The sequence below is a fragment of the Microcebus murinus genome, chromosome 2 (assembly GCF_040939455.1).
Source record: "Microcebus murinus isolate Inina chromosome 2, M.murinus_Inina_mat1.0, whole genome shotgun sequence".
Classification (NCBI taxonomy): domain Eukaryota; kingdom Metazoa; phylum Chordata; class Mammalia; order Primates; family Cheirogaleidae; genus Microcebus; species Microcebus murinus.
Genome location: NC_134105.1, coordinates 71,467,449 through 71,473,448, shown reverse-complemented (window position 1 = coordinate 71,473,448; position 6,000 = coordinate 71,467,449). Strand labels below are relative to the sequence as shown.

The following is a 6,000-nucleotide window of genomic DNA, read 5'->3' as shown; positions in this document are numbered from 1 at the left end:
AGTGTGTTCTTTATTTTAGAAATTAAACCTAAAAAATATAATGCCTCTTCATTCTAAGATTCTCAAACTGACCCCCAATCTTGAGACACATTCCATTATATTCAATATCTAATGGACATTTTTTAAACAGCAAATGATCTCTAAGGATCTTATTAAATAAAACCTTCGAACCTTGTGGTTGAGAAATCATTTTACCCCTCCCACTAAACACAGCTCCAGAGATTTATTTTGTGGTTTCTTGACTTAACTGCCTTGGACAAAGTACATTCAGTTTCATATTGCCCTACATCTGTTACAGAGCTTGCTACTTCTGATTATTTGGTCACTGACGGAAATCCAGATACTCTCACAACATTGAGGGGTGAAATAAAAGTCTAGGAATCCAGTGAGAGACAACAAGTGCTAGAAATCACTCCCCCTGAACTGAGAAAAGAAAACAGGTAAGAATTTCTACTAATCTTAATCAAAGCAACTAACTGTCTTTTTCCAGCTCTAAAGAGCCTCTGCTCAGGGACATGGAGCCTATAAGGTTAGGGCAGGGATGGGAGGGGATTTATAAGGGTCAGTTAGTTTTCTTAATTTTAGGGTGGAAAGCCTAGTAGGTGCTCATGGCGCACAGGTGGAAAAAAGTTTCTCATGCAGAGATTAGGATATACAAAAGTAAAAATGTTTATTTTATCCTTTCAGGAGAGAGAATGAGTGAGTGAGAGAGAGAAAGGAAAGAGAAGGAGAGCAGGGAGATGAGGTGACATCCCAAAGAAAGAAAAGGGGGTGCCAGAATGGAGGCCAAGTGGCTTGCTGATTTCAAGGGGGACAAAGAGAAAAAAAATAGTGATGGCTGCCAGTTGATAACAAATGGGCTGCAGGATGTCAAAGTCCTTGAGTTGGTTTTCTGACCTTTCCTTGGAGACGGGGTTAATTGCAGGAGATGTGACTCTGCCCTGGAGGTATGGTTGAGGCTGTACCTTGTTCTCCTGCTATTTACTCAGGAACTCTGTAAAAGGAGATTCTCAAAAAACAATTTTAAAGAGAAAGATTTACATCTTGTTTCCATCCTTTCAGCTCTTTTCAGAAGTTACGCAAAACAGAACTCCCATGGGGTACCTGTTACTAGGAGAACTCACAGGATTGATCTTTAACTGTTACTAGAGAATTGCAGGATTAGGTATTTTCCTGTTATTTTAGCAAGGCCGCCCCTTTTATGCCCTCCGATTAAAATTAAGATTGATTAAAATTAAAGATTTCCATTTTAAAAAAATGAACTCAGAAGACTGGGTATTAGGGATAGGGGTATCTTTCTTCTATAACTGCTTTCTCCTGAGAAGGGTCATTGGTAAACGTTTTATGGGGAGAGTTCGTTTGAATCGTTAAAGGGGAGGAATTGAAAATGGATGGTCCCGAAACCTAGGTTAGAGGTGGTTTTGTATGAATGTTGTCAGATAGCAGAGGGTGTAGGGTCCAAAAATGAGAACTTAAAGTAGAGCCAGTAGGGGCACTAGCCAAGAAACCTAAGGCCACATATGGCAAGAAGAATTTATAGTTCTGAGAAGGTAGAGGGCCTCTCAGACTGTAGGCCCATGGGGATATTATAGAACGCCTGCAGTGGGGGGATGGAAAGTAAGGTTATTATTATTAGGGTTCCCAGCATGGGCAAAGAACTGACTGGCCTGGTATTTAATTAAGCTGGGCTGTGGTGGCATTCATAGAGTGACGTGAGAAGTACAAAGAGGAGGAAAAGGGTGATAAGGAGCCATATATACCACAGAATATTATCAGGAACTGGTGTCTGTGACGGACTGGACTTTCAGAGAGTTTGCATGGGAGGGTCCAGGGCCAAATTCCCAGAAGCTTAGCTGTACTGGGACTAGGGAGAATTATTTAAAAGGACCTTTCTCTATGGTTGAAGGGGGCCCAATTTGTTCTGGGAAATCCAGAGTAAAATCTAGTCTCTAGGCTGTGAATATCACAGTCCCCTTAAGAAAGCCGTCCAGTTAGTTTGACTGTTGGCAGAGTTAGTGTCAGGTGGAGGTGGAGAAAGATCAAAAGGAAACCAAACACTTAGTATTAATAACTTGACCCCTTGAGATCAACCCTTACAGCAGTGAATAAGATTGGGCCAGGCAAGATTTAACAGTTTTAAATCCTGCGGATATTAGATAAATGTTTTTATTTCTTGAATACAGTTTAATATGCCAGCAAGCCTAATAAGTTTTTTCTTAGGCTTCTAGTGTCTCCACTATTAAATGTTAGTTTGAGGTTAAAAAACAAATCCAGAATTTTGTTTTGGAGAGCCTGTCACACATTACAGGTCTAAAACATTTGTTTGAATAGAAGCAAAGTTCACTATAACAATGGTTTTCATTTAACCAAGAGTGATAGTCATAAGAAGACTTTAAAGGCAGTGCGGGAAGTTACATGGGTGTAAACTTTAACCCTCAAAGTTTAGTCAAAAACCCAACAAAGATAATATAGGGATTATTTTGTTAAGGCATAAAATCTTTGTCTCCCTCAGGCCAGTCATCAAAGAGGCAAAGGAAAACTTTCAGTAGCATAACTGTTATTGGTGACCTTCTTGGATGCAGCTACTTTTATTGCCATATTAATTATGATCTTCAAATATTTAAACTTTAATAACAATTTTAAAATTAGTTTCATTTATCAAAGGTTGCCAAGGTCACATGAACTAAAAGGCATTTGAGTTCTTCCTTATGTTCTTAATAAAGTATTTGATGTTCTTAAGATGTGGGTCTCCCCCCCTGAGATCCCTGTTGAACACTACAATTATTTGAACACCATAGTTTCAGGCTGTCAGTACCAATTTGATGGCGAGTAGATGTGCAGCCATTTTCCAGGTCCTGTGTCGTCTCGCTTTGTATTACAGGCTTAAGCTTAATCCATGATAGCATAAACGGTGCTAGTTCACTATCGTTTCTTAGGATTGAGTAATATTCCATTGTGAGTATATACCACATTTTAGTTATCCATTCATGAATTGACGGGCACGTGGGTAGTTTCCATGACCGTGCAATAGTGAATTGTGCTGCTATAAACATTCGGGTGCAGATGTCTTTATAATAGAGTAACTTGTGTTCTTTTGGATAGATGCCCAACAATGCTATTGCTGGGTCAAATGGTATTTCTATTTTTAGTTGTTTTAAGGATGTAATGAGCATTGTAGGTGGGAAAGGATTACCTCTATCCCTTTTTAGGGAGAGGCAAAGAAACACACTGTAACCAAAATGTCTAAAAAAAAAAAATTTTGTTAATGGGAGGTGAACAGGTGGAAGGGGGGAGAAGGGGAAGGGTACGCACTTTCATGGTGGGTGCAGGGCGCACCACTTGAAGACTGGACACGCTTGAAGCTCTGGCAGAGAGGGGTGGGGAAGGGGGCAGGGGCAAGATATGTAACCCTAACAATATTTGTACCCACAGAATTTGGGAAAAAATAAATAAATTTAAAAAAAGTATTTGATGTAAGTTCTTACTTTTTCTTTAAGCCAATTAATTAGAGTCTTTTATGTATTTTGGTAATGAAACATTACATATACATGACATATATGGCACCCAAGCATATACACATGTAGAAGTAGACAATTTTAGGTGAAACAAGGCAGAAATTTTATAGTTTGAAGGTTCAGAGCATACCAAGGAAAGGAAAAAGTTGCATGTAAAGTTTGAATTAAGCTTTTATCAGAAGTCAAGGAAAGGAAGCCATAAGATCTTTTCCCAGCGGGGATAATTCGGAAGCACAATAAGGGGTGGGCAAAGACTTTATCTCCTAGCAGACAGAGAACCTGTGGAATACACAGGTGGGGAGGTGTATTTTACCTTTCACTCTGACATGGGGGTAGGAGAGGGAAACAAAGACCCTGGAAATTCAGAAAGAGCAGAGGATGTGTGTCTCCAGTGTTTGTTCTTACCTGTGCCAGATAGAGAGTTACCTAAGGCCTGGCCACCCCAGTGTGATGAAGTTTTGAAGGGTCTGTGGAAGATGCCAGTTCAGGCACCCACAATTCTGGAACACAGTGTGATCTCCCATTTTAGGAAGAGGGCACTCACTCTTCCAGTGTCCTTTTTTTTCATAGGGCACGCGGCCCTGGAAGAGCCTACATCCTGGGCCATTTTTATTCCAGGGACCCAGTGTCATAGTGGAGGGAGGGCTCAGTTCCCATAAAGGGGCATAGTCTTCTTCCCTGGGCCTTTTGAGTAACTCTGTCTCTGGAAAATCTCTCTTAGAGCAGCAGCCACTATTTGAAAAGCTTTTTCTGCTTTCGGGGAGTCCAACTGTCAGTCCAACTGTCTTTTTCCTCTCGCCTCTCCCCATCTCGGTTATCAAAGACCTTGAAGGCCAGGTTTAAAGTTCTGCCTCTGGAGTCTGAGGCCCCTTGTCAAGTTTTTGGAATTTATGCTGAATATCAGGGCCAACTGAGAGATGAAGTTTTGCTAAGTTATTGCTAAGATGGATTGTCCTTCCTCAGTGTCAGGATCTAAATTACCAAAGAGGCAAAAGGCTTCAGACAGGTAAAGGGCTGGAATTTGATCCAGGCTTGGAGTGATTTACAATGCCTTCTGACCTTGCGGTCTCCCAGAAATGGAGTTGGTGTACAGGCAGGGAGAGAATTCTGGAATGGCCAGCCAGAGCAGGTGTGGCCAGGCAAGAGAAATGGAGAAGAAGGAGGAGGAACAGGGAAGCTGAAGGAGAAACATCCTTTGGAAAGTGGAAGCAATAAGAGAGATGCAGGAGTAAGAAGTAACATGAGGCAGGCAGAATGAAGGCCAGAAATTCTAGCAAGTTTAAAGAAAGCTTGAAAGTAGAGGACTTTAGACTGTTCGACGGCCAGTGGCAATAGAAGGTCAAGTAGTAGAGCATGATCTATTAATAAGAGATCCATTCTGGGGAAAAAGAAAAGGATGTTTTAGGAATGGTCCTATGTGGAAATCTGAGAAGGCATCAGGAACTCAGATAACTGTTGGAGGTCTGAGCAGATATCAGACATCCCAAAAATCTGAGTCAGACCAAAACCTAGTGATCTCACCAGAACACCGGCATCCCCAAGTTCTGACTCAGACTGTGAGGTATTCCCCATAGCCAGGCATCCCTAGGTCTGGGTGAAGACTGATGTTGACAGTGCCACTCCTGGGAAAGAGTGGTTTGGAAGCGGCCCTCCATGCCACCCTTCCAAGTGGTAGACCCAGCGATGGGTTTCCCTTGACCAAACCAGAAAGCTACCACTCTCCACCTTGTGCATATAACCATTCCCAAAGTTTCCAGAGACCAAGAGACTCATCAAATACCAAATGAGAGCATCGAGGATGAAGTCCTGGGAGCTGTACAGCAGAAGAGGGAGCACTCTCAGGACAAAGGCAGAAAACTGATCTTCCTCCTAGGGAGATAGAGAAGGGACTCAGTTTCCCCATGAAAGCTCAGTATCTTAAACATAGGAAGACCAAAGCTGAGTTAGACTATAGCTGAGCCTGAGGTAGGACACGGGTCAGGTGAAATCCTGATGTTATGGGACAGCATGTCCCTAAATGCCACTGCTGTGCTTGTATTGAATTAGACACCAGCAGACAGGGGATAAACTAAGAGTTTGAAATGTACTAGGATTGCTTTTCTGTCCGCTGACATTGTCTGTGTAGACTGGAGACAACATTAAACTTCCATTGTCATTGTTGAGGTTTGTTTTGTCCTGCTGCTACTGCAGCTAAGAAATTGAAAGGGCTACAGATGGGTTCTTTTCACGAGAAGGGAAGAACACTGAATGAGATGCAGGCTAAGCAGCCCCCACTGACATTGTTGGAGACAAAGAAAGAACAAACTGAAACCCACAGTGAAAGATGAAGATTCATGAAAGCAGCACACTTTTTAACCGTACATGTGAACTTTGTTTTAAAGTAAGTTTCTTCCTTCAGAAAAAGTGCAGACTCATTTATTTAATGGCCACTCTCCCCCTCCCCCATGCAAGTAGAATTCCTTCTCACTACTTTACTAAAGGGCTT

The 6,000-nt window shown here is 41.8% G+C and overlaps 1 protein-coding gene across 1 annotated transcript in view; it reads left to right on the top strand.

Moving 5' to 3' along the window:
• The first annotated feature begins 286 nt into the window (after positions 1-286).
• Positions 287-6,000, top strand: part of LOC105862721 (guanylate-binding protein 1-like) — a 29,758-nt gene continuing 24,044 nt past the window's right edge. Inside the window, exon 1 of the mRNA XM_075999788.1 lies at positions 287-440. The gene's annotated coding sequence lies outside the window, so the exon portion shown is untranslated. The remainder of the gene's footprint in view (positions 441-6,000) is intronic.